The sequence below is a fragment of the Artibeus jamaicensis genome, unplaced genomic scaffold (assembly GCF_021234435.1).
Source record: "Artibeus jamaicensis isolate MK-2021 breed Jamaican fruit bat unplaced genomic scaffold, CSHL_Jam_final contig_889, whole genome shotgun sequence".
NCBI classification, from domain to species: Eukaryota; Metazoa; Chordata; class Mammalia; order Chiroptera; family Phyllostomidae; genus Artibeus; species Artibeus jamaicensis.
This window is the reverse complement of record NW_026522005.1, coordinates 5,326,408-5,353,825: the sequence shown is the minus strand read 5'-3', so window position 1 is coordinate 5,353,825 and position 27,418 is coordinate 5,326,408. Positions and strand designations below refer to the sequence as shown.

Below are 27,418 nucleotides of genomic sequence, written 5' to 3'. Positions count from 1 at the left end.
TGACTTAGAATAATAAAAAAGTAACTAGAACATGTTTCCATGTTGCATGGTATTGTATAGTTTTTATATCCCTTTACCAAGTAAAGTTTTGATTCACAGAACCTGTGACTGGCTTTTTCCTACGTTGAAACTTAGATTTTAGATGAAATAATATTAGAAGAAGTTATTTAAGAAAAAACCCACAAATTCAAATGAAATATGTTAGGACTTAAATTTTATTTTACACCTTTAACTTATATTATTCAGTAGAAATTTCACACATTTAAAAAAATATATATATATTTAAATTTATTGGGGTGAGAGTTAATAAAATTATGCAGTTTCAGGTGTATAATTCTGTAGTAGATCATCTGTGTATATAGTGTGTTCACTACCCCAAGTCTCCTTCAGTTACCATTTATCCCCTTTGCACCACCTTCTTCTTCCCTGCACTGCATTTTCCCTAAGATAATCACCATACTTCTGTCTGTGGCTATGAGGATTTTTCTTCTTAATCCCTCCTGTTTCACCCAGCCCCACATCCCCGCCCCACAGCTATCAGTCTGTTCTCTGAGAATTTGTTTCTATTTTGTTAGTTTGTTTTGTTCATTAGATTCCACAAATAAGTGAAATTATATAGTACTTCTTTTTCTTTCACTGACTTATTTCATTAGCATAATACTCTCCAGGTCTATCCATGCTGTTGTAAATGGTAAGATTTCTTTCTCTTTTACGGCTTGGATAAATGTATCACAACTGTTTTATGTACTCATCCACTGATGGACACTTGGGCTGCTTCTGAATATTGGCTATTCTAAGTAAATGCTACAGTGAACATACGGGTGCAAAAGCAGAAGAGAAGTAAGAGAAATACTTGTTAATGGAAAAAGCTATTTCCAACTCTTCCCTTAAATTTTTTGTCTTCATCAGAAATGGTGACAAAATAATACGGTTGTAATTATAAAAGTGTGTTAGTTTCACCAGTAGAGTTTATTGTGTGAAATAAGTGTCTGTTGTCTTCTTTTCAGACTCAATAATATTCTGTTTTTCTGTAAGTGTGTTTGTGGGAGCTGATCATTATTAAAAAATTTGTAATTTTTTAATCCTCACTTGAGGATATGTTCATTGGTTTTAGAGAGAGAGACTGGGGGGAGAGAGAAACAAAGAGAAACAGAAACATCTATGTGTGAAACATCAATTGGTTGCTGCCCGTGTGCTCCTCGAGCAGGGGTCGAACCACAGACCATGTGCCCTGACTGGGCATCTGTCTGCAACCTGTCGGTCTATGGGCTAACGCTCCAGCCAATTAAGCCACCTGGCCAGGGCGTAATCTGTCTTTTTTTTCCTTTTGAAAAATAGTTTTGTGGTTTTTATAAAACTGAATCTTCCTCCTTGGGTAAGAGTTAAAGTATGAAAAACCACAAAGAAAATCTATGAGAAAAATCACCTAAAATGGTAGGAATAAGATTTTCATATACTAAGTCTGTCTGGAAGAAGCCCAGCCATTCTTAATAAAATGAGAATGGTTTGCACAACATCGATATAACCCGGCAGCCAAGGAGAGTGGACTGTAATGTGCGTGTGTGAACAATGATGACTATACTGTACTTAGTCAGTTGGGGTGGTAGACACCATTGAGTGAACATATGTACTGTGTGGACTTCGCATTCAGAATGACTGAACTAGTAGAGCAACGAATCTGCATCACATTTTGTGTTAAATTTGAACATTCCTCCACAGACACTATTCAGATGATTCAGAGGGTCACAGCTGTGGGCAACTGGTGATTGGCAGCTTCATCACGACAGTGCACCAGCTCATGCATCGTCTTACACCTTGTGCAGAATTTTTTGGCAAAACATCAAATCACCCAGGTGACTCAGTTGCCCTATAGCCCGCATTTGGCAACCTGCAACTTCTGGCTTTTTCCAAAACTAAAATCACCTTTGAAAGGGAACAGATTTCAGCCCCTTTGATGAGATTCAGGAAAACATGAGAGGGCAGCTACTGGTGATTGGAAGAACTGTGTGCCTACTTAGAAGGGGACTGAGGTGTCATCTTGTATACAATGTTCCTCGTATCTTATTCAGTAAATGTCTCTATTTTTCACATGGGGCTGGATACCTTCTGGACAGACCTTGTATTTTTCAGCATATTCTGTAGTATTTGTGTGTATTTGTACATACATGTACATGTTACAGTTTTATAGCAAGTAGAATTTGTACAGTAGTAGTCTGGATGTCTTTGCCTGTGAATAAATACAGATTTTCATCTAGTTTAGTCTTTTATTTCATTTCGTTCATTTACATTTTTGCTGATAATAGTTGAGTTTGTAACTACAATCCATTTTGACTTCTCTTTTGAGTTATATGTTTTGCATTATTTTTTATCCTTCCTGTTTTTCTTTTGTGTTAATCAGATTATTTTTATTCTGTTTTTTCTCCACTAATAACTTGTTAGTTATATGTTATTTCACTATATCTTTAGTGGTTATTCCAGAGATTATAACAACCGTACTTAATAGTATACAGATTACTGCTAGTACCTTTCCCCAATAATGGAAATTCTTTACACTTTAACTCCTTCAGTCTTTATTGTTGTCATTCTACATTTTAAGTATATATATCTTAAACTCTAAAAAACCATCATTAGTATGGATTTACAGTCAACTTTTTAAATATTTACCCTTCCTAGGGCTCTTCCTTCCTGTATTTCTGGATTAGTTTTCCTTTTTTCTGAATAACTTCCTTTAGTATGTTGTTTAATACTGGTGTAACTACTGACAGTGGATTTTTCCATTTTTTTGTTTGTTTGAAAATAATTTGACTTTTTTTTAGTAATATTTTCACTGGGTATAGAATTCTAAGTTGGTAGTTATTATCTTCATTTAAAAAATGTTTCATTGTCTTCTGGCTTTCTGTTGAAGTCAGCTACCAGTCTTTTTGAAGATAATGTATCAGCTGATAGTGTTACCAAAAATTATGTCTTTAATTTTTTTTTTTTGGCAACTACTTTTAAGACTTTATCTTCTGGTTTTTTTTTTTGTACTTTGACTATGATTTTTGATGTGTGGTTTTCTTTGTAAGTATTTTAGTTTATATTCATAGAGCTTTTTGCATCTAGGCTTTGATGCTTTTTATCTTTGGAAAGTTCTCAGTCATTACCTCTTTAATTATTGCTTCTACTTTCTCTCCTTCCTTATGGATTCTAATTCAAATAATTGTTACACCAAATGATCATGTGTCATGTGTCTCTTAACATTTTTTTTTCTGCTTATATTTTAGTTAGGGTATCCTAATGCCCTATTTTCCAGTACACCAAAACCATCTTCTTTTTGTCCAAGGCTATCTATTGTGTTCTTAATTTTACATTGTAACTTAGTTCTAGAGCATACATTTGATTCTATTTTATGGATTTTTAATAATTCTAATTCTCTTGGAACATATCGATTATAGTTATTTAAATGTTTATTCTTTATTTTTTAATATATTTTGTTGATTATGCCATTACAGTTGTTCTATTTCCCCCCTTCATTCCTCTCCACCCTGCACACCCCCTCCCCCACCATTCCCCCCCTTTAGTTCATGAACACGTGTCTCAAGTTCTTTAGATTCTGTATTTCCCCTACTATTCTTACCCTCCCCCTCTCTATTTTCTGTCTACTGTCTATGCTACTTATTTTCTGTACCTTCTCCCCCCTTCTCCTTCTCCCACTCCCCTGTTGCTAATCCTCCACGTGATCTTCATTTTTATGGTTCACTCCTGATCTAGCTGTCCTCTTAGTTTGCTTTTGTTTTAGGAGTGGTTGTTGATAACTGTGAGTTTGCTGTCCTTTCATTGTTCATCTTTTTTATCTTCTTTTTCTTAGGTAAGTCCCTTTAACATTTTATATAATAAGGGCTTGGTGATGATGAACTCCTTGAATTTGGTCTTATCTGAGAAGCACTTTATCTGTCCTTCCATTCTAAATGAAAGCTCTGCTGGATAGAGCAATCTTGGTTGTTCTACTGGATAGAGCAGTCTTTGGTTTTCATGACTTGGAATACCTCTTTCCAGCCCCTTCTTGCCTGTAAGGTCTCTTTTGAGAAATCAGCTGACAGTCTGATGGGAACTCCTTTGGAGGTGACTGTCCCCTTATCTTGCTGCTTCTAGGATTGTCTCCTTCATTTTAATCTTGGCTAATGTAATTATGATGTGCCTTGGTGTGTTCCTTCTTGGGTCCAACTTCTTTGGGACTCTCTGAGCCTCCTGGATTTCCTGGAAGTCTATTTCCTTTGCCAGAATCGGAAAGTTCTCTTTTATTGTTTGTTCAAATAAGTTTTCCACTTGCTCTTTCTCTTCCCCTTCTGGTACCCCTATAATTCGGATGTTGGAGCATTTAAAGATGTCCTGGAGGTTTCTAAGCCTCTCCTCATTGTTTTGAATTCTTGTTTCTTCATTCTTTTCTGTTTGGTATTTTTTTCTTCTTTCTGGTCCACTCCCTTGATTTGAGTCCCATTTTCCTTTCCATCACTATTGGTTTCCTGTGCATTACCATTCATTTCACTTAGTTTAGCCTTCATATGTTCCTCTAATTTGTGACTAAAATCAACCAGTTCTGTGAGCATTCTGATCACTAGTGTTTTGAACTGTGTATCTGATAGGTTGGCAGTTTCTTTGTCACGTAGAGTTATCAACTCCGGGGGTTTGAGTTCTTCTTGAGCCATGTTTTGGTCTATTGGAGCCTATTACTGATGTGGATGGGAGCCTTAGGTGTTCACTAAGGCGGGGCCATCCTGGTCGCTGGTTTGTGACGTTGTATGTGGGGGTGGGGTCAGAGAGGGAGCAATGGTGGTCCCCTCTGCTGCTTCCTGCCCCTGTGGCCTGCCTGGTCAGTCTCACTGCTCCCTCCTTCGCTGGTTTATCTGTGCGTGAAGGTGTGATCTTGGTCAGCCTGCCGTCTTGCACCTTCACTGGGTCTGCCTGTCTCAACCCCACACCTGGGATCCACCCTCGGCTGCCTGCATGCCTGGGTCAGGGGATCTTTTTTGCCCAACCAGCTCTGCTTCTGGCTCCACCCCTCTTACTGGTCTAACTGAAAGGTTCGTTGTTGTCGGACTTTCGTATAGTTCAATTTTCTGTGGTTCGGCTGCATTTTTTATTGCTAAAACTTTGTTGTTTTTAAACTTGGTTGTGCGAGAAGGTACAGTGTTTACACCTAAGCCTCCATCTTGGCGGAAGTACTGTTTATTAATGTCAATATCTGTATCATCCCTTGGTTTACTTAGATTGTTTTTATTGGTTATTGGTCATGTGGTTGTATGGTCTTGTATCTTCACATGCTTGCTAAGTTTTTCAAGAAACTTGACCGTTTCATGTAATATATTAAAATTATTGATAAAGTTGCTTATAATATTTTCTTAGTATCCTTTAAATAGTTATAGTGAGTCCAATATCTGTATAATCTAAAGAGATTCAATATTTTTAGTATTGGTAATTGGTGTCTTCTTTTTTCTTGATCAGTGTAACTGAAGATATATCAACTTTATTAAACTTCTCGAAGAATTGGCTTTGGTTTAACAGAAAGTAAATCTGTTTTTTTTTTTCCCTGTGTTTTAATTTACTTTTTTATTCTCTGATCTTTATTTCCTTTTTTTTTTTCAACTTTGGTGTTCTGTTTTTTTCTTTTTTCTTAAGGTAGAAACTGAGGTAATTAATTTGTGACTCTCCCCTCTCCCCCTCCTCAGTATTGGTGTGCTATGTACTCTCTTTCAAGTACTACTTGTAAATTTTAATATGTATTTTTATTGTTACCTAGTTCAAAATACTGTCTTATATTCTTTTTGATGTCTCTTTGGCCTATAGATTATTAGAAGTTCATTACTGAGTTTCAAATTTAGTTGCAGATCTTTTTGTTATTAAGTTCATTTTGTTGTGATGAAAAAAGAACATATTTTATATGACTTGGAACCTTTTAAATTTATTGAGATTTGTTTTATGGTCCAGCATATGGTCTATCATGGTAAATGTTCTATGTGTATTTGAAAGGAATGTGTATTCTGTTGTTGTTGGGTGGAATGTTCTATCAATGTCAGTTAGGTCAAGTTGGTTGTTTATGCTTTGTAGTTTTTGATTGAATGTCAAACATTGTGAATTAAAAAGCAAAATGAAGCAAGCATTGCTAAGTAAGTTCTGCCAGAGGGATTTCATCTTTTCTTCTGGGAAGATCAAATAGGGAGCCAGTCACCTGAATTTATGTGGAAGCTGGGTTGCTGTTTTCGTAGTTTAGTGGTACTCTTCCTCCAGTGTGCCTTATTTGTAGGATGTGGTTTTCCAGGGCTTTCAGTTTAAAGCTTGATGGTCTTTGTTGCACTAGCAGTGACAAAAGTGGGGAAATTTACTTGGTTTTACAAAGTTTTTCAATTAATTATTTAGCTTCTTATCTTGCACAGTTTTAAAATTAAGCAAATGTCCTATGAGAGGTGCTAACCTTGAGCATGAAGTCTCTGCAGTCTCCCAATTTGTTTCTCCTGCCTGTGAACAAAAAAGCTCTCTTGGCTTTTTGGTTCCTATCAGCAATGTTCCATGCAGGCCAAGTCTCTGTTTTCAGCTTCCAGCCTGTGCTCATACATCTGGAAATAACCCCCGGGGGAAAGACAGCTGCAGATTATCTAAACACCTTTCTACGATTTCCCCTTCTCTGGAGTTTTAGACCTTCTTGTTCACCACACTTCCACATCTCCCTACTGCCTTTAAAAATAAGATTTTTTAAATTTACTGGGCTTTTTTAGTTCTCAGCAAGAGAACTGCTGCTAACCGTTCTGTCTTACATGGATGTAGACCGTTCCCTGTTGTTTTTTAAAAGCTGTACAGAATACTCAATTTTTATGAGTTATTTTGTATTGAGCATTTTTCTCTTAGGTTTTGGATAGTTGGATTTTAATTTTTGACCTACTATACTTTTTAAAAACCAGATTTATTGAGCTATAATTTATATATTAAAATTCACCAAGTATACAGATTGAGTTTTGACAAACATACACATTCTTATAAACACTGCAGATACAGAAAATTCCTATCATCCTTAAAAGGTCTTTTTTCCCTGGCAACCACTAATCTGTTTTCTTTTAAGTTGACCATTTATATATTTTCTTCTGTGCAGTGTCTGCTCAAATCTTTTGTCCATTAAAGAAATTTGTTATTTTGCTTATTATTGAGATATGTTTTTTTATTTACTATATTCTGATACGAGTGAAGCTTTTTTCAGCTGTTAGAATTGTGAAAATTACCTCCCAAATTATGGCTTCTCTTTTTATTTTTTTGATATCTTTGAAAAGTTTAATTTTTATGTAATCCAGTTTATTAGTTCTTTCTTTTATGCTTCATATTTTTTGCATCCTAGGAAGTATTTGCCTACATCAGAAATTTTGCTTTATTATAGAAGTTTTTATTAATTTTTAAAGTGGTATCGAGAAAAGATTCTTAAAAAATTTTTTTTTCTGCATATAGTTGTTTCAGCACCATTTATTGAGGAAAGAATATCCTTTCTCTACTGAATTACCTCTCCATTTTTATCAAGAATCAGTTAATCATCTATGTATGGGTCTTCTTTTGAACAATTTTATGCAGTGAACTGGATGTTAAGCATCAATTCCTTAATGTTCAGGTCACTATAGCTTTAAATCTGGTGGTGGAAGTTCTCTAGCTTTGTGCTTTTTTAAAAAATTGTTTTGGCTTTTTAGGTTCTCATTAATAAGAATTTTTAAATTGTCACTTTGTATAAAAATGGTTGCTGGGATTGTGATTGACTGTATCGGACTTACAGATCATTTGAGGAAGAATTGACATTTTTACAATAGTCTTTTGATCCACAAACACAGTATATCTTTGTATTTATTTAGGCCTTTAATTTTTCTCAGCATTGCTTTTTATAGTTTTTTAATATACTTTTAGTAATGGACTTTATTTTGTTCCTACAGCAAGTACTTATTGAGTATCTGCTGTGTGCCAGGCACTGTTCTAGTTGCTGGTGTTTTATGACAGTGAACAAAGTAGGCAAAAAGCCCTGTCCTTGGGGGGCTTGCATTCCAACTGGGAGAAACCAGACAAGCGACCAGACAGTTCAAGACATGTTAGTACTAGTCATTAGTTTATGGAGAAAAACAAATCAGGGTGTTGGGGGTTGGAGTGTATGAGTGTGGAGGTGGGGAGGGTAGGGATTGTAGTTTTAAATTGAGTGGACAGAGAAATCTTCATTAAGAATTGGATATCTAAGCAGACCTTAATCTTCTATTATACCCTAATAATGAAGCAACCAACAATTTCATAAGGAAAAGAGGAAAGAAAGTAGGAGCTTGAATACGTGGGCTAAGTATGCTAGTTGCCTCCCCTCCCATGTGATAAGTAAGAGTCAGTAGCATTTAAGACTAACAAGTATTGCCCTGGCTGGTATAGCTCAGTGGATTGAGTGTAGGCTGCGAACCAAAGGGTTGCCAGTTCGATTCCCAGTCAGAGCACATGCCTGGGTTGGGGGCCAGGTCCCCCCAGTGGAGGCCACGTGAGAGGCAACCAACACATCGATGTTTCTCTTTCCCTTCCCCTCTCTCTAAAAATAAATACGATCTGTAAGAAAAAAGATGAACAATTATTATAATAAAAGTATAGCTAACACTAGAAAGTTAAACATTAAGAAAGATCCTGTTTTTGGTTGGTTGGTTGGTTGAAATCTAGTGATGAGAAAGGGAGGAGGGAAAATAAACAGCATAGCTTATGGTAGAAAACTAATAGGTGATGTATGAAGAAATGGAGACTAAGTTCATTATGTATGGATATGATTATAAAGGTATCCACTAGTACAAAAAATAAAAACCTTATTAAAGTAACAATTATACGTAAAATATGAAGTAAGAAAACAAATTAAATGAGACAAAGATGGGTCCTTTATCATTGTAAAGGTTATAATTTGTAATGAAGAAATAGCAAATAGCTATAAAATAATAGGGCATTAATACTGAAAAGGCAAAAAGATGACTGGAGACTTATTCAGAAAAACTTTACTAGTAGAAGAGTTTAATGCATCTCTCTTAGATTTTACTATAGCAAATAAACAAAAAATTAAGGCTATACTTCAGCTAAATATCCCAATTAATGAGCAAAATTTGATGGGTAAACTGAATCCTACCTTGAAAATAGAGAAGATAACTTCCTTCCAGGAACATATACAAAATTGATTATAATACTAGATCATAAAGAAATCTTTAGTACATTCCTAAGGTAGGAATTATTTAGAGTTGCCTATTTAATATGGTAGACACTAGCCACATCAAACAATTTTAGTTTAAATTGAATGAAATTTAAAATTCAGTTTGTTAGTCTTACTAGCCACATACCAAGTGCCCAGTATGACTGATTGCCACTGGAATGAATAGAGAAGAGATCAGACTGAAGACAGCACGAGTGACTAAAACCTTCTCTTTTCTCCCTAGTAGCCAGTAGACACAATGAGAAATTAATCAAGAGGGAGAGAGACAGAGACATGTTATCTATAATTATGAAGATAAATATAAAAAACTACTAACAAACAGGTGTAAGTGATTGCTTCTAGGTATAGGACTGCAGGTAGGGACAGTTGGACAGACTGCCTTTCCATGATAAGCCTTTTGCACTATTAAAAAAATGTACATTTATTGTATTGATAATATGTAAGTTTTAAGAAATTGATAGGATATGTAAACAAAATAAAAGCAGCCTAGAACCTGTCTGCACAAGTTTCTTATCTAATAAGTATAATTTCATTCCATTGTATAAAGAAAAAAATTAGTAGTTCACTTTTGACTTATTGATTGCAGTTAATCTATACTACACATATTATAAGGGTTTTTTCCCCCCCAGTAGCCAAGTCTTCTCTTCCACTTACAAATTAGGGTAGCAAGCAGTTAGTCCTCTGTGATATTAGGCATATACTACGTATCTTTAATTGACAAAAACATTTAGTTGGAATTCAGTAGTCAATAAATGGTTCATTTAAATATTGAGATGCCTTAAAATTTTAATCTAACTAAACATCTTTCAAACAACAAAAGGGCCTTTGAACAGATCAGGAAATGAAAATCAAAACATATACTCACAGCCCTCTTGTAATTTCTGAGGAATATTTTAAATATAAGTAAAGAGTGATCTTTAACAAGGACATATTGCAAATAACGATGAAATTTTACTGCTTAGATAATGAAGGTAGTGGTTATTTAAGATGTCACTTTATATTGCTTTATTTATTCACAACCTGTTGCTGTAGTTATTATCTATTTTAAGAAACATTATTATATCTTATTGCAGAGTCACTATGAGAGAGGAAATGTAGATAAGCCTGAGGGCAAAAGAGAAAGAGGTTTGACCCTGTTATCTGAGAGTATTACTTGAAAGCATATGGGCGAACTAATATACTAGTACACATAGTCATTTGTTGAATGAGTACAATACTTGTTTTCCAGTTTCCCAAATAGACTGGCCAAGCTAGTTTTTTACATCTTGACGTTCTGAAACTGTCAATAAATTGAATGCTGATGATTCAAGTAAGGTTTACACGTGAATAGAAAAGCATATAGGGATTAAATCCATACACTTAGCTTAGAGAAATAGCATTACCCAGCAGTCATCAAAAAGAGCAAAAATAAATTTCCAATTAAGTGAAAGATTCAGGGAATGAAGTGTTGTTACTAATTTGTTTTTATAGTGATCTAAAAGTCTTTGTCTCCAAATACTTTTTTCAACATTCAAGTTAAATATTTTAGAAATATATTGGTACGTTTTTCTGTCCTTGGAGTGTAGTTTAAATCATTTTAATGAGTAAAGGTCTTTATGATTATTCTTAAATCAATTACAAAATGCTTGCTGAAGGTATAGGAGATTGGATAGTGGTTTTAACTTCAAGATATACTCTAAAACTTTGCTTTTCTATAAATCCTTGGTATGTTTTTTTGTTTATGTTATAAAACATTAATGCATGTTTTAAAAAAATTAGTAGTAATGAAATGTTCCTTAAATTTAGCCCTGGCTGTTGTGGCTCAGTGAATTGAGCACTGACCTGTGAACCAAAGGGTTGCTGATTCGATGCCCAGTCAGGGCACACGCCTGGGTGGCAGGCCAGGTCCCCAGTAGGGGGTGCGTGAGAGGCAACCACACATTGATGTTTCTCTCTCTCTTCTTTCCTTTTCCTCTCTCTAAAAATAAATAAGTAAATAAATTTTTTAAAAATTGTTTTTTCCTTAACCTAAAATTACCAACACTAAAATATTTACTTTAATAATTATGGTTTATAATATGCAGCAAGGTTCTGATGAAGCATCATTGAAACGATACCCAACCTGAAAGAAGTGCTTATTCTATTCTCTGATCTGTAATCAAGCCTGTATGTGGTTAGAAGAGGGCATCTCTTTGTCCTTAGAACTCCCTTTGCCCTTCACTACCTTTTGTTGAAAGCCCTGTGATTTTTTAGTTTTCTAAAGATATTACTTGTGAGTACTTTTGGTAGATATTATAAGAATAGAAATGAAAATGTGTTTTTAATGTAAGTCATATGTTTTAAATGGTAGGGACTTTGTTCAGTGATATAACTCTGGTACCCCAAATAGTACTTGGACATAGTATATAGTTAATAATTAGTTTTTGAATACAAGTAAATGCAAAGTCTATTGATGCATCCATGTTGACATTTATGGGTCTATTTTATAGTCTGTTCTTAAATTTAGCAAATATTTTAACATTATTGGATGTAATAATGGACTGTGAATTTATCTTCCTATCTAAGAAGTTGTATATGGCTTAGTTAGACTCTAAACTTCTTAAGGAGTTTGAGATTAACTCTCAGGCCACTGGAGTACTAAATCATAAATGGAAGTACACATTGTAATCTAGTTGCCCAAATGCAAATACTCTAATTTGTGCTAATTGCAAATTCTCACTTATACTAGGATATTAATCAACCACTTAAGGAAATTAAAGCTCTGACAACTTGGTTAGTCAAACCCATTTTATTTAAGCAATAAAATTTAAGCCATATGTTCAAAACTTAATTTTTAAATCTCTAAAATTCTTGAGTGTTAAATATTAGCCATTGACACATATTATCAGAGTAAAATGGAAGCATAGGAATTTCTCACCATCATATTCTGCCAAAAGGGCAAGTTAGCTCCTTTGGACCCAGGCTCCATCTCACCCCTGTGTCTGCCAGCTTAGTGGCCCCAGACAAGTCCTTGGATTCCAGTCAGCTTCCTGAGCTCCAAGCTCCCAGAATTTCCCTGTGAACTCAGGCCCTGATCCTTCTTAGAGCCAGCTGGCTCCCGTAGCCCCAGGCTATTGACAGGCTTCTCTGAACCCAGATTCTTGGTCCACCCTAGTACCAGCCAACTCCGATGGGACCAGGCTCCCAGAAGGCTCCTGCAAACCTAGGCTCCTGGCTCACCTCACTGCCTGTTGGCTCTTATGGCTCTGTGTGGCTCCTGTGGCATCAGGCTTATGGTGGGTTTCAGTGAACCCAGACTCCTGGCACATCCCAGTACCAACTGGCTCTCATGACCCTAGATGGCTCCTGTTGTCCCTAGTTCCCAGTCTGTTTGTGAACCCAGGCTCCTGGCTGGGCCCAGTGCCAGGATGACTACTATTGCCCCAGGTCCTTGACCAACCTGCATCTTCAGGCTGGCCTCTGTGGATCTAGACTACAGATTGGCTTCTATGGACCTAGGCTCCTAGCCCAACCTCAGCTCCAAACCAGCCCCTATGTTGCCAGCCTCGAGGTCCATGGACTGGTCTGGCCTCCTTCAGTGCCAGACCAATGCTCATGGCTCCCACAGTCACAGGTGCCAGGCTTATACTAGCACTAAGCCAGCTTCTATGGCCCCAGGGCCAGGCCAGTTCCAGTGAAACCAGCCTCCTGCCCCATCCCAGTACTGGACCAGCTCCCATGGACATATTCACTGGGCCTACACCATTGGTACTTAGTGTATGGTTGAATTCTATGGAGCCAAAATTCAGGAATGCCCACACAGAATATTGTCCCATGCCCATCACCACAGATTCAAGCTCTAGGCCTAAACCAGTGAACATAGGCTCCAGGACCTCCCTGTGGGCCCAAGCACCGGTAATGATCCCCGATTATTCAAGCACCAGGCTTGTCCACCTGCTCACCCAGGCAACACCCCTGCATGCCCAGTGGTTCCAGCACCCTCAGAAATCACCTGATGACCCACTCAGAATCTTGGACAGGCTGACTGGTGAAGGACTTTGCCTGCTGAAGCATGTTATAAAGACTAGAAAAGGTGCCCGTTTCCTCAGATGTGCAGACACCAACACAGGGCCACAGACAGGATCATGAGTAATCACGGAGACACGATACCACCAAAGGAAACTAACAAAACTGTAATAACTTATAATGAAGAAATAGGGGTCTGTGAACTGTCTGCCAGAGAATTCATAATAATTCTCTTAAAGAACTTCAGTGAACTACAAAGAAGAAAATGAGAAGTTCCAACAAAGAAACTATTAAGAGAAACAAAAACAGAAATCCTGGAATTAAAGAATGACTGAACTGAATGAAGATTTCAGTAGAACGTCAACTGACCAAGCAGAAGAATTTGTGAATTGGAAGACAGTTCATTTGAAATTATTCAGTCAGAAGTACAAAAAGAGAATGGAAAAGTCAAAATAACCTGTGTGAGTTTTGGATGCCATTGAAAGACATAGCCTACTCACTATTGGATTTCCAGAAGGGGAAGAGAAGGAGAAAGGAGCAGAATGCCAATTTAAAGGTGTAATGGTTGAGAACTCCCCAAATGTGGGGAAAGAGTTGAACATTCAAGTTCATGAAGCTAATAGGTCACCTCACAATTTCAGTTGAAAATTATTCAAGGCACATTGTAATACAATTGTCAAAAATCAAACAAAACATTTAAAAAGCAACAAGAGAAAAATAATCCAAATAAGGGAACTCTCATAAGGTTATCAGCAGAGTGCTCAGCAGATACTTTGCAGGCCAGGAGAAAGGATAATATATTCAAAGTGCTTAAAGAAAAAACTGCCAAACAAGTACTTCACACAGCAAAGTTGTTTTCACTGGAGAGGTAAAGACTTTCTCAAACAAAAGCTATGTGAACATTTGTTCCTTATTTGTTCGTGTGGTACAACTACCACATGATTATGCTATACAGTCCACTTAATGTGCTGTTGAATTTGTTTTGTTAATGTTTTATTGAGGATTTTTGCATCAATATGCATTAGGTATATTAGTCTGTAATTTTCTTATTATGTCTTTTTCTAATTTTGGTATCAGGATAATGCTTGCCTCATAAAATACATTTTCAGTGTCCCTTCCCATTGAATTCATGGAAGAGTTTGAGGAGGATCAGTGTTGATTTTTTTTTAATGTTTTGGAAAATTTTCCTGTAACACTGTGTACTCCCAGACTTTTCTTTGTTGGGATTGGCTTTCATTTTTTGATTAGTTAATTTCAAGTTACTCTTGAGTCCACTAGGAAAAATATGAGGATTTAGCTTACTTACACTGTCATTAATCTCCTGTCTTTGCTCTTCATTCCAGAGTTCAAAACGTGTATTTAGTTCTTTTATTAGCACCTTTGCAACCCTAAAAAATATTTAAACTTCAAGATTACATCCAGTTAAGATAGAGGTGTAGGCAAATGCACCTTGCTTCCTTGTGCAGCCACAGCAAAAATACAGCTAAACTACAGAACACCTGTCACTCAACTGTCAGAAAATTGAGCTGTATAGAAGCTCGACAACTAAGGAATTAAAAGAAACCACATTCATCCAGATGGGTCGGAAAGGTGGAGGAGCAGAGACACAGAATGTGCTTGTCTCACACCCCCCTGTGGTGGTTGTATTGGAGAAATATCTTGGCAGCAAGGGGTTTCAGCCACATAGCAGACTACCCAGTCAGGGTTCCAGTGCCAGGAAGAGAAATCCTCATAACATCTGTATGTGAGTTTTCAGACAGACCACTGGGGGTCAAGTAGGCAGAAGAAATGGATTTTCAGGCATCTCCTCTTGGAGAGCCCTGCACATGGATTTACTGAAACTCAACTCCCTCTGGGCTCTAGCACCAGGGCAGCGCCTTGAAAGGCACCGGTGGCATGCAAGGAGGAACTGAAGTGCTGGCATCAGGGGAAGAGCTGGGGGACAGCTTCTTCCCGGACAGACCTGTGGAATGACCATTGTTCCTTTTCTGAGCTCTCTTCACACAGAGCCACAGTGTCTGGCACCTTATCTGAGACTCCATCAACCTGGTTTAGACGATTAGCCCCACCCTGACAACTACCTAAGGCTCCACCCCATCCAATTTACAGGCCCACCCAAACTGGTAACAGTGGTTTTTCCATATGAAAGGCTGGGCTAGGGGCAGGATTCAGATCTTCCAAAATCTGTTCAGATAAGCAACAGCTGAGCCCAGCCTCCCATACCACTCTCTGAAAAAATTTAAAAAATGAGGATAGTGTAAGAAGCCTGTCAGACAACTGCAAGTATACCAACATTCACATCATAGAAGTGCCAGAATGGAAAACTTTTTGAAAAGATAATGAAAGAAAACTTCCCTAATTTGGTGAAGGGAATAGACATACAAGTCCAGGAAGCACAGAGGGTCCCAAACAAGATGGACGGATGCAAAGAGTAACAAACCAAAATGCTAAAAGTTAAAGAGAATCTTAAAAGCAGCAAGAGAAATGCAGATGATTACCTACAAAGGAGTTCCATAAAACTGTCAGCTAATTTCTCAAAAGAAACTTTGCAGGCTAGAAGGGTTTGGCAAGAAGTATTCAAAGTAATGAAAGGCATGGACCTACAACCTAGATTACTCTATCCAGCAAAGCTATCATTTAGAATCAAAAGGCAGATAAAGTGCTTCCCAAAGTAAAGCTAAAGCAGTTCATCATCACCAAATCATTAGTATATGAAATGTTAAAGGGACTTATTTAAGAAAAAGAACAAGATCAGAGCTATGCATTAAAGTGGCAATATGTACATAACTATCAACAATTGAATCTAGAAAACAAACTAAGCAAACAAGCAGTACAGAAACAGAATCATAGATATGGAGAACATTGGGGTGGTGGCCAGTGGGGAGGGTGTTCTGAGGGAATAGGGGGAAAAGGTAAAGGAATTAAGAAGTACAAATTAGTAGTTGATAGAATAGGTAGGGGCTGCTAAGAGCAAGTACAGGAAATGGAGTTGCCAAAGAACTTACATGCATGGCCAATGGACATGAGCAGAGGAGGGGGATCACTGGAGGGAGTGGAGGGTATTGGGTAGAGGGGGCAGAAGAGGAAAAGTTTGAACAATAACAATAGTATAATCAATAAAATATAATAACATTTAGAAAATAAACTTTGAGGTTATATTTTAAATCTGTTATGTAAGATAAGATAGGACCTTTATTTATTTCTCCATTGTATCTCTTCCATTCTTACATTTTGTTTTGAGTAGGATGATAACATAACACTTACATTCTGTTCTGTAATGAGAATTAAGATATTCCAGCTTATCAGTAGGTTTATTTGAAAAGCTGAACATAATAAACTGCAGTTAATTATTGAGCTGGAGTTATTTCTTTTCTTGTATGGGTTCAAAGTCGTGATGCTAATGGAGCTAAAAAAAATATTTGGTGTCAAGGTAGCTTGGTTATCTTTGCTACGGGTCATATGTTTTTCAGAATCATTCCAGTGGTTTGATTTATGTTCTGACTTTATATTTTGATTAGCTTGCTTAATGTTGTTCATTGCCCCCCAAGTCTGTAATTGCCTGTTTTTTCTTTAATAGAGAAAAATGTACCTTTACCATAGTTTGAATCACACTATCTATTACTTATTAGATGTACTCCCTTGTTTACCTGGCGGCATTCCTCTTAGAGCTCTTCTCTTTCCTGCTTCAGTCTTTTAAATTATCTTATTAAATTTTTATTTATTGATTTTAGAGGGAGAGAAGGCAGGAGGGGGGGGGAGAGAGAGAGAGAGAGAGAGAATGAGAAAATTCATTGGTTGATTCTTATATGTGTCCTGACCGGCAATAAAACCTGCATCCTTGGCCAGGGATGATTAGTGTTATCTAATCACCAGCTGAGCTTACCTGGCCAGAGTGCCACAAAAAAATTTAAAACATGTGATATCTGACTGTTTAGTCAGGGGAACTGACCTCTTTTTCCTTATAATGTCAATTTAAAAATGACGACCTGCAGCACAACAAATGGAAATTATCTCCTGGATGGCAGGCCCCCTGTAGTACAGGCTTCCCCTGCTAGATGAGTGCTTTAGGAACCCATCTGCATCAGTGTACCAGTTGGCATTATTGTGAGAGGCTGCATTTGGCTTCAGTGAATTTTTTTTAAAGGCCATTTCAACATGTTTGCCCATTTCCTGACCCACTGGGGTCAATTTAAGTGTGCGCCTGCCCACACTTCTCTGAGTGTTAAGAGGTTTTTGACCAACAATGACATGACCCATGTATTCTACCCTCCCTACTGACCTGATCTCACCTGAGATACTTTTGTTTCCCTGGATGAAAAATGTCCTCAAGGGAAATGTTTTGCCATGTGGAAGACGTGAAACAAACAAACAAACAAACAAACAAACAAACAAAAAAGTGTCAGGAGCATTAAAAGGCATGAAAATTGACAAGTTCAAAAACTGCTTTGAGCAGTGGGAAAAAAATGTCTCAATAGACATATTGCAGCAAGTGGAGAGTGCTCTGAAAGTGACTGAAGTTTAAACATGTAAGAATAAATACACAGTTTTCTGTAAATAAATTCCACAGTGTTTTTGGTCCCACCTCATAATAGAGTTGTATCTTCTTGGTCACATCACATAATAAGGTTATATCTGACTGGTTAATTCTTGGTACCAGAAATCCTTAATATACAGTACAGGTACCTGATTTTTTTTAAAAATGCACTTGGGAGCAAAGAGGATAGATAATTATTATTTTTTGCAAATTAAAATTATACTCATTTTTGTCAGATTGACAGTATACATATTTTTTGGTGTGCTGCAGAATTTTTGTAATTATTTTATGTGTGCCATAAGATGAAAAAGGTGAAAAATCACTGCTGTAAGCACATTGTTACTATTACAGTAGCTTTGTTAATTTTTTGCTGGTATCACTTCAAGAGGCAATATGGATATACAGTGGAATCAGACTGTCATACTATGTGGATGTAGATACCATGTGACCTTGGGCAAGTTGTTTAATCTCTTTGTCCTCAGTTCCTAACCTACAAAATGAAGATAGCTACTTTGTGGGTAAGTAAAGTATTACTTGTAAAACATTTATAAGTTTTATGTATTATTGTTTGTTAAATATAGAACATCCTATTTTTTTAAATTGAATGCAGTTTCTTTCTTTAGGAGTTTCTTAGGAATATTTTCTTTTGGTTTTGAGTTTTTTCTGTACCCTGGATAATCTGATTCTTTGGGGATTAATTGATCTATTTATTTTGGTTTTTTTCTAACTGCTTTTTTTTTTCTTGACTGTTTGGGAATCATTTTTTGGTTTATGTTATTGTTAAAGGAGTATCTTGGTTATTTTAGGTAGCTGCTCTGTATTTCCTTTCTTATTGTAGAGGTGCATTTGTTTTCTAATTGTCATCTCTGATCGAAAAGACTGGTAATTTCTTGGGCGTAGGTGGATCAACTTGTCTGCTGGCAAGTACAGGGATGTCCAACCTGTGGCCCAACACAAAATTGTAAATTTACTTAAAAGATTATGAAATTTTTTTTGTGTGTGATTACATGTCACAGTGTATTTACCATGTGGCCCAAGACAACTCTTATTCCAGTGTGGTGCAGAGATCCCAAAAGTTTGGACACCACTGGGAGTGTAAGAGCACAGAACCTGTTGTTAGTCTTTCCACTTGTCATACCGACATGAACTCAGTATGTGGATACTAACATCCATGCCAGAAGACCCAGTTTCTTTCTGAGCAGTGTGTCGGCTTTCTTTAGAAAAGTGTGAGTTCTGGCTAAGATGGAGGCATAGGTAGAAACCCTTCACTTCCTTGCACAACCAAAAGGATAACAACCAATTTAAAATCAATAAACAACCAGAAGTGCCAGAAAATCATACCACATGGAACTCCGACAACCACAGAATTAACGAAACAGTGAAACAGAGCAACCAGACCTGTAAGGCGGCAGATGGAGAGAAGCTGCTGTGAAGCAGCAGACTGTGGGTGCAGGGCTGGCTGCAGGGCAGGCAGCCAGGCGGCAGACTGCATGGGAGGGGCTGACTTAAGGGGAAACTGAGACTCAGAGGTAGCTGTGGACTATGGTAGTTGCTGCAGTGGGAGAAATCCTGGTCTCACACGAGAGTTACTTGAAAAGTGTGCTAGAGCAGAGCAGTTAAACCGCATTGTTCCCTCTCTGGCCCCTCCCTGACAGGCAGTGCAGCAAGAAGGTTTGTTCTGCCCTGGTAAATACTGAAGGCCCAGCCCTCTTACAGGTTAACAGGAGCTCTGAACAAAGAAATAGGGCCAAAATGAAAAAACAGGGGAAAAGCTCAGAAAGAGAGCTAAGCAATGAGGATATAGCCAACCTCTCTGATGGAGAATTTAAAGCCCTGGTAATCAAATGCTCACAGAACTGATCAAGCTTGGTTGAAAAATGAAAGAGCAAATGAAAGATACCCAAAATGAAATAAAGCAAAATATTTAGGGAACTAACAGTGATAGTAAGGAAACCAGGACTCAAAGGAACGATTTGGAACAAAAAGAAAAAATAAATATCCATACAGAAGAAAAGGAAGAAGCAAGAATTCAGAAAAGTGAAGAGTGTCTTACAGACCTCTAGGACAACCTAAAATGTTCCAATATCTGAATTATAGGGGTACCAGAAGGAGAAGAACAAGAAATTGCAAGAAATTGAAAACTTACTTGAACAAGTAATGAAGGAAAACTTCCCCAATCTGGCAAAGGAAATAGACTTTCAGGAAACCTAGAGAGTTCCAAAGAATTTGGACCCAAAGAGGAACACATCAAGGCACAGCATCATTAAGTTTCCCAAGATTAAAGACAAAGAATCTTAAAAGAAGCAAGAGGAGAGGAAAGAGTTATCTACAAAGGAGTTCCCATAAAGCTGTCAGCTGACTTCTCAAAAGAAACCTTACAGGCAAGAAGGGGCTAGAAGTATCTGAAGTCATGAAAGGCAAGGACTTATATCCAAGAATACTCTATCCAGCAAAGCTTTCATTTAGAATGGTAGGGCAGATAAAGTGCTTCCCAGATAAAGTCAAGTTAAAAGAGTTCGTCATCACTAAGCCATTCTTCTATAAAATGTTAAAGGGATTTATCCAAGAAAAGGAAGATCAAAAATATGAACAGTAAAATGATAATAAACTCACAACTATCAACAAATGAACCTAAAAAAAGAAAAACAAAAACAGAAATTGAGCAAACAACTAGAACAGGAACAAAATCAGAGAAATGGACACCACATGGAGAGTTTCCAGTGGGCAGGGGGAGGGGAGGAATGGGGGGGAAGGTACAGGGAGGAAGAAGCGTAATTGGTAGGTATTAAATAGACAGGGAGAGGTTAAAAATGGTATAGGAAACAGAAACTCAAAGAACTTTGTATGTACAACCCGTGGACGTGAAATAAGGGGATGCTGGAGGGTTGTGGGTGCAGGGTGGAGGAGGGACATAAAGGGGGAAAAACTGGGAAAACTGTAATAGCATAATCAATAAAATATACTTAAAAAAAGAAAAGGGTTGCAGTTTTGGGCTTAGGGATGACACTGGGCCTTGCTTAGCCAAAGAAGAGGTACAGAGAGGAACAGGTGCAGCTCTTTTCTAGGTTGACTGGTTTCAGCCTCTTTATCTGCTAACTCTGAGCCTAGAGTCTCAGGACGATTGACTGAGACCTCCATTGTATCCCTTTGTGAATTTGGGGCTGTGCTTTCCTTAGTTTTGTTGGACCTGTTAACACCCTTGGAACTACTTACTGTTTCCAAAATTTACTGTGTCATTTCATTGCTTCATAATGTCCCTGTCCATTCTTTTCATTTTTTGTAGATTTATTCCTTTTTGTACTTTTATATGCTGTCTTAACCAGTAGGTTTTCCAGAGGGAGAAGAGGCAAGCATGGGTGTTTGTCATCTTCTCTTTCCCTCTTCAGCTTTTCTTTCAAAAAAAAAAAAAAAAAAAGAATAAAAGAAATTGACATTTCACCCCTAAATACTTATATATATTCCTTTAAAAAGTAATTTTCTTGTATAACCCCAATGTCATTACCATATCTAAACAAATTAACGGTGATTTCTTACTATCATATAATTTTTTTTATTGTTGGTTTGTTTGAATCAGTATTCAAATTAGGTACATACATTTCAATTGATTGTTTCCAGTGCTTTTCTTCTTCTTTTTAATCCTCACCTGAGGATATATTTATTGATTTTTTTAGGGAGAGAGAGGAAGAGAGAGAAACATTGGTCATTGCCTTCTGTTCATGCCCCAAAAAGGGACTGAACTGGCAACTTATGTATGTGGCCTGACTAGGAATTGAACCTACAGTTGTTTTGGTGTACTGGATGTTGCTCCAACGAACTGAACCACCTGGCCAGGGCAAGTCCTTTTCTTTTTAAGAGTACAATTTATTTGGAAGAGGAGTGACATCATTTTGTAGATCACCTTTGAAAGAAAATGTTTGAGCAAGTCATTAGTATAGTTTTATTTTTAATTTCTTAAAGCCAAATTTTCCTCAAATAACACATGCTTTTGTGGGTTTTTTTGTTACATTTTTATCCTCACCTGAGCACCTTTTTTTTTTTTTCTTAGCTCATTTAGAGAGAGGAGGAGGGACAGAGAGAAACATCAATGTGAGAGAGAAGCATTGAGTGGTTGCCTCCCTTTTGTGCCCTCACTGGGGACCGTATGCACCCAGACCTGGGGTCAAATCCCCAGCCCAGGTAGTGCCCTAACCAGGAATCGAACCCTCAACCTTTCAATTATGGGATGATGTTCCAACTAACAGCCACACCAGCCAGGGTACATGCTTTTGTTTTAATGGGATATTTAAAACATATAGTATACGGAAGAGAATGGTGAATTTCCATCTACTCATCACTCTGCTGTCAAAACCTTTAACTCAGGACCTGTATTGTTTCATCTATACCCTTTCCCACTCACCCTCTCCTAATACTGTTTTGAAGCATATTCCTCATATTACTCACCTGTAAATATTTCTTACTTTTGAAACTAAAGGTTCTAAGTCTTTTTGAAATTTTGAACAATTGACAAACCCCCAGCCCCCTTTTTCCTTGTTTTCCTCCAAGTTAAAGGTCAGTTGTCCTGAACAGTGTTGAACATTTTTTATTTGTCTGATTGTTTCCTCTCGATGTAATTTTATATACTCTTTTCCCATATTAATGTGAACTGGAAGCTTGGTCAGAAGCATTGTTTCTGAAGCTTCCCCGGCTCCAGATTGCTCCTTTAAAGAACCTTTTTAGACATGGTTTTTCTTATTTGCCCCTGAGATGTGCACACAGATACAGCATTGTTCTTTGGAGGGCAAGAAACTTAATTTACTTTTTAAAGATTTTTTCACTTTTGAGTATTGATGTTGTTACTGTTAAGAATGTAAACTTAAGGTTTCATAGATTCCAGTTTGACTCTTTTTAAATAAGAATGTTTTGTTTTATTTTTAATTCTTATTTATTGATTGGGGGGTACTGATTTGTTGTTCCACTCATTTATGCATTCACTGGTTGATTCTGGTATGTGCTCTGACTAGACACCAAACCTGCAACCTTGGCATATCAGGACAATGCTGTAACCAACTGAGCTACCAGGCCAGGACCTACATAAGAATATTTTTTAAGTAATATGATTTTCTGTATATTTTATTACATCATGGAGTATATGTATCTGGTTGTCTCACTTTTGAGATGCTAAGATTGATTATTGCATTCAATTGGTGACAGTATGATCATTGTGAAATTCACTATCACTTTTTCTCATAATGGTTTTAAAAACCATGTTGATTGTTGCCCACTTATTTATGTCATTTTTTTTTGTTTTAATTGGCTGAAATTCTTTGAAAGACTAGCAGTTACTCACTAGGTCTCTTTGGTACCTTGAAATACAGTTTGAAATGACAGGCAAGAAAAATGCTTTATTAGTTCCTTTTTATTTATCAGTTTTCTTCCCTTTCCTCTCCTCTTTCTGTTCCCCCTCTCCTTCCCCTGCCCTTCCTCTTCCCCCTCCTCCTCTCCCTCTCTCTCGTTACTTTTGCTTAAAGGTGTGACTTGGATTTGGCAGAACTAAGGCCTGTTTTCAACTTCTTGAAATCATAAAAAATATCTTTAAGTCACAGATATAAGACAAAGGTGATTGATAGAATGTTCTAAGGTCTTTTTTATTTCTCTGATAATGGTTAACATGAAGAAAATTCAACATGCTTCCCAGATCTTGAATTCTAAATAATTCTAGGTAAACTATGTAAGATGTCTGGCCATTGGCTTTTTACCTGGGTGAACTAAGTTGTAGCTTTCTTCAATATTTGTCAACACTATTTTCATTGGATTTTCTCTCAGGTAAAGTTATTAATAAAAATTTGTATTATTTTTATCTCCTGAAGTTTTAACAACCCATTGGGGCCAAAATATCTCCTTTTTAATGTCAGGAATTATTTTTAACAAAAGTGTATGGGACAGGGAAAGACAAGACCACCTTGGATATACGTATGGTGATTCCATTAAAGGTTACTCCCTGCTCCCCACAATATCAGTATTTCAAATGATTTCTTTGTTGTTGTGTTTCTGTGTCTCAGGGAAATGCATTGTAGTAAGATTTCAGATGTGTGAGTGATATATCTTTCTCTTGTGAATGGGAAGAAGAAGGATTATAAAGCATAGAAAAGGAGAAAGCAGTATGATGCTCTCACCATGATATTAACTCAAGTAACTGGTTGGAAACTGTGGAAATTAAGGATCTGAACATTGATTCCCTTTAAAACCATCTGGTCCCCAGTGTAAAGACTGGTGGATTAAGATAATTTTTTATCACTACAATTATTTGGTTATAGTCTTGAATCTTGCTGTGTAATATTCATCCACTTTTTACTTTCATAACTGTTAATTTCTTTAAGGCCCTTCATTATAGTTCATTGATTACTACAATTTCTCTGTGCTTTTGGGGTAAGGATTCTTTTCCATTCTTCCTTAGTATGTTCTTCAGTGGAACAGTGTTTTATTCTTCCTCTTTGTCTACCTTTAACATGTAATTTTTTTAATTTGCAGTCAGTTCCCCTCAGGTTTTGATTTTTTTCTGTTGCATCAGATTTTGTCTGTCTGTTGGTTCTTCATTCATTCAAAAACCAGGATGTGTTTCAAAAATATAATTGCCACAGGGTATTAGTCTTCATTATATTTCAGTGGCTGAATTCCACGAGGGCAGGAATTTGTTGTGTTTTCTTCATTGGGTATGTAGAAACTGTCGTAGTGAGTGAATGAATGAGCAAGGAACAGACTTTCTCCAACTCTTCTCTTAATAGAACCACCAGTTTAAAAAGTGATAACAAAATTAGTAAGTTGTAAAGTATTTTATTTTTGTTAATTAATAGTTAAAATAGTGCTTTTCTGATAGAAAGGTAATTTAAATGTTTTCAGTGTTGTGGTAAGAGGTGTTCACATTTTTGATAATTTTTATTTTAATTATTAATAAAAGTTAATAGTAATGTTTGAGCTGTTTCATAAAGTCATACTGGAAATACAGTGGTAATAAAAACATCTGCCTCCTAGGGAAGTTAAAAAGATTGAGTTAGTTAATACATGTAAAGCACTTAGAACAGGGCTTCACACATAGTAAAGTGCTTGGTGACTGTTAATTAGTCATTGAGAATGGTGCTGAGAGTGATTTTTTCCTCCCTCATTCTGCTGGATGGAGGGCCCCTGATGGTCAGTTGAGCGATTCATCCATCCCTAGGGAGGCTGGCTTTATTGCCCCAGAGCAGTCCTCCCTCAGGCCCTTGCAAAAGTCCCCCACAAGGACTTCCCTCAGCTTCCTTCCCAGAGCCTTGAGGTGGGAGGCTGGGAAGAGCTTCAGAATGGCTAGTCTATTGTTGTCAAGTGGTAAGTGTTTTTAAAAATGCGCTCTGCTTTTCAGCCCTGCGTGAGACCATGTGATTTGAAGCAAATTCCTTCACCTCTTACTTTCCTCTCTTGCTCATCTCAGATGCCTTCTTTCATTTCTTTTTTAGCAGCCACACCAGACTTTTTTTACTTCCTCTCCAACACCATATTTCTCTGGCCATTGGTCATGCTGTTTCCCTTGGTTGAAATATGTTCTTTCTGTCCTCTCCACCTTGCTTTTTGGCCAGATACTACCCATGCTTGTATTAAACGCTCTTCCTTTAAGAGGCCTTCTCTAACCAATTTCCACCAGACTGGTTTGCATATCTGCCATGCTTCCTCTTCACAGCATCAAGATTCTTAAAGCCTTTCATCCCACTGGAGTTGCCCTATGGACTGAGCTCTCTGAGTATGATGGGATGTGACATGTTCATTGCTATGTCCCCAATTCCTGGCACATAGAAGGTCCCAATTAATGTTGTATATTTGGATGAGGGAAAAACACTGTAGGTATTGTTACTTAGTATTTGGTTAACATTATTTCCACAGCTGCCTTTGTTTTATAGAATTTTTATTTTATTTTTCCCTGTAAAGCTGCTGAAACTCAGAAGCTGATTCTGTCTCAATATAAGATGCCTTTGGGAAATTCTGCATTCCTCTTAGATGGATCTTTAGAACTTGGTGAGTTTCACTAGATACTGTCAATCTTCATTTTGAGGTCAGAGATATGCTCTCATTTTTTTCTTTTCTTTCCTTTTTTTCCATAATTATTGGGTATAGTGATGTTTGAAATTCCTGGCAAGAAGCATAGGTCAAAGTTATTATAAAAATTATTAGGTCATGATCTGTTACTTTCCTTGATAGCTTTTAATTATCTTTAGAATTTTCATTCTTAGGGAGAGTGAAGAGTTATTTATTGGTAAGATAATTGATATCCAGATGTAAAGTATTTTCAGCAATTCCTGGAATTTTTCAGATTTACTGCCCCAAAGTAAGATTTATAACTTTTTGTCTTTTTTCTGAGATAAAGAAAGGTAATTTACAAGTGACTAAAAAGTAAAATAAGAATTATTTCCTGTCAAATTTTAGGTTTAGAGATAAAGAACCATTTGATTAAGGTGGAAAGGGCCAGTCACCTACTATAGCTCCAGCTTACAAACAAAACAAGTCTTTTCATTCTATCAGGGGTCTGCACAGACTACCAATTCAGCATGCTGCCTGTTTTTATATGACTATGAACTAAGAATTGTATTTACATTTTTAAGTGGTTGGGAAAAATGATAAAAGAATACTACTCTGTGACATGTGTAAATTATATGAAATTCAGATACCAGTGTTGGTGAATAAAGCTTTTATTGGAATACAGCCACTATTATTTTTTACATGTTGTGTATGGCTGTTTTCAAGCTATAGTGGCAGAGTTAAGTAGTGGCATCATAGACCTTGGGGCCCAGAAGGCCAAAAATATTTACTATGTGACTCTTTCCAGAATGAGTTAATTGACTTCTGCTCTCTGCAGTTGGAGAAGTATTTATAGATGGGGTGCTAAGGTTAAGAGATGAGTGGGAGGGAATTAGAGGGAGGTGAGAGTCAGTATCAACTCTCAGAGATTTGTTTATACCATTTTCTGTCCTGGGAAGTGTAACCCATATTATAATGACACTGACCTGTGTGGCTGTTTTATAAGTAGAAAATAAATCAAGAGAAATTGATATTTTTTTCTAAAATGAATGTATATGTGGAGAAAATTAAGCTCTTAAGAGATTATTTATACCTTTTGTATAATTCTTTTCTCTAATGTGTGGGGATTGCCTGTTATTTTTAAGTGAAAGTACTAAAGTACTTGGAAACTTGTTGGTGACTCACTCAATTTTGGAGTTGAGAGTGCACAGTCTCTTTGGGGGTCAATGGATAGGCATGGATGACAATCTTAAGGAACTCTTCAGTATAACAGACAGGTGAAGTCCTGTATTAGATAAAAGACCGCAATTTTAGTCTCCTTCCTTGTTCCTCTAGAAGGCTTAATAGTTTTGAGACTTTGGAAACATTTATAACTCTGAATCTTAGTTGCTTCATTTTCAAAATAGGAAAAAATAATACCTGTCAGGATTTACCAAATAACAGTTTAAGGGTAGGTACCATTCCTGCTTTTTTAACTACTGGGTCCCCCTGTAGCTGTCATAGGCATGGCATATAGTTGGCACACAGTTAGTGTTTGTTAACTGTGTTTGTTGATTTATGGTAGTCCAATAACTAACTGTGCGTGATCACATAATTCCAGTTTTTCTTTTTTAAGAAAACATTTGCTTATTGGGACTGGGTGTTTTTATTAACCATAGCAG

General features: G+C 36.9%; 1 protein-coding gene across 9 annotated transcripts in view; it reads left to right on the top strand.

The window, feature by feature from the left end:
- The window catches only part of CLOCK (clock circadian regulator), a 124,849-nt gene that overhangs the window by 6,887 nt on the left and 90,544 nt on the right, over window positions 1-27,418 (top strand). For 8 of the 9 annotated variants that reach the window (XR_008389629.1, XM_037162286.2, XM_053655001.1 and 5 more), the window contains exon 3: window positions 25,671-25,757. The exons of the other annotated variant lie outside the window; for it this stretch is intronic. The gene's annotated coding sequence lies outside the window, so the exon portion shown is untranslated. The remainder of the gene's footprint in view (window positions 1-25,670; window positions 25,758-27,418) is intronic. 9 annotated transcript variants of the gene reach the window in all.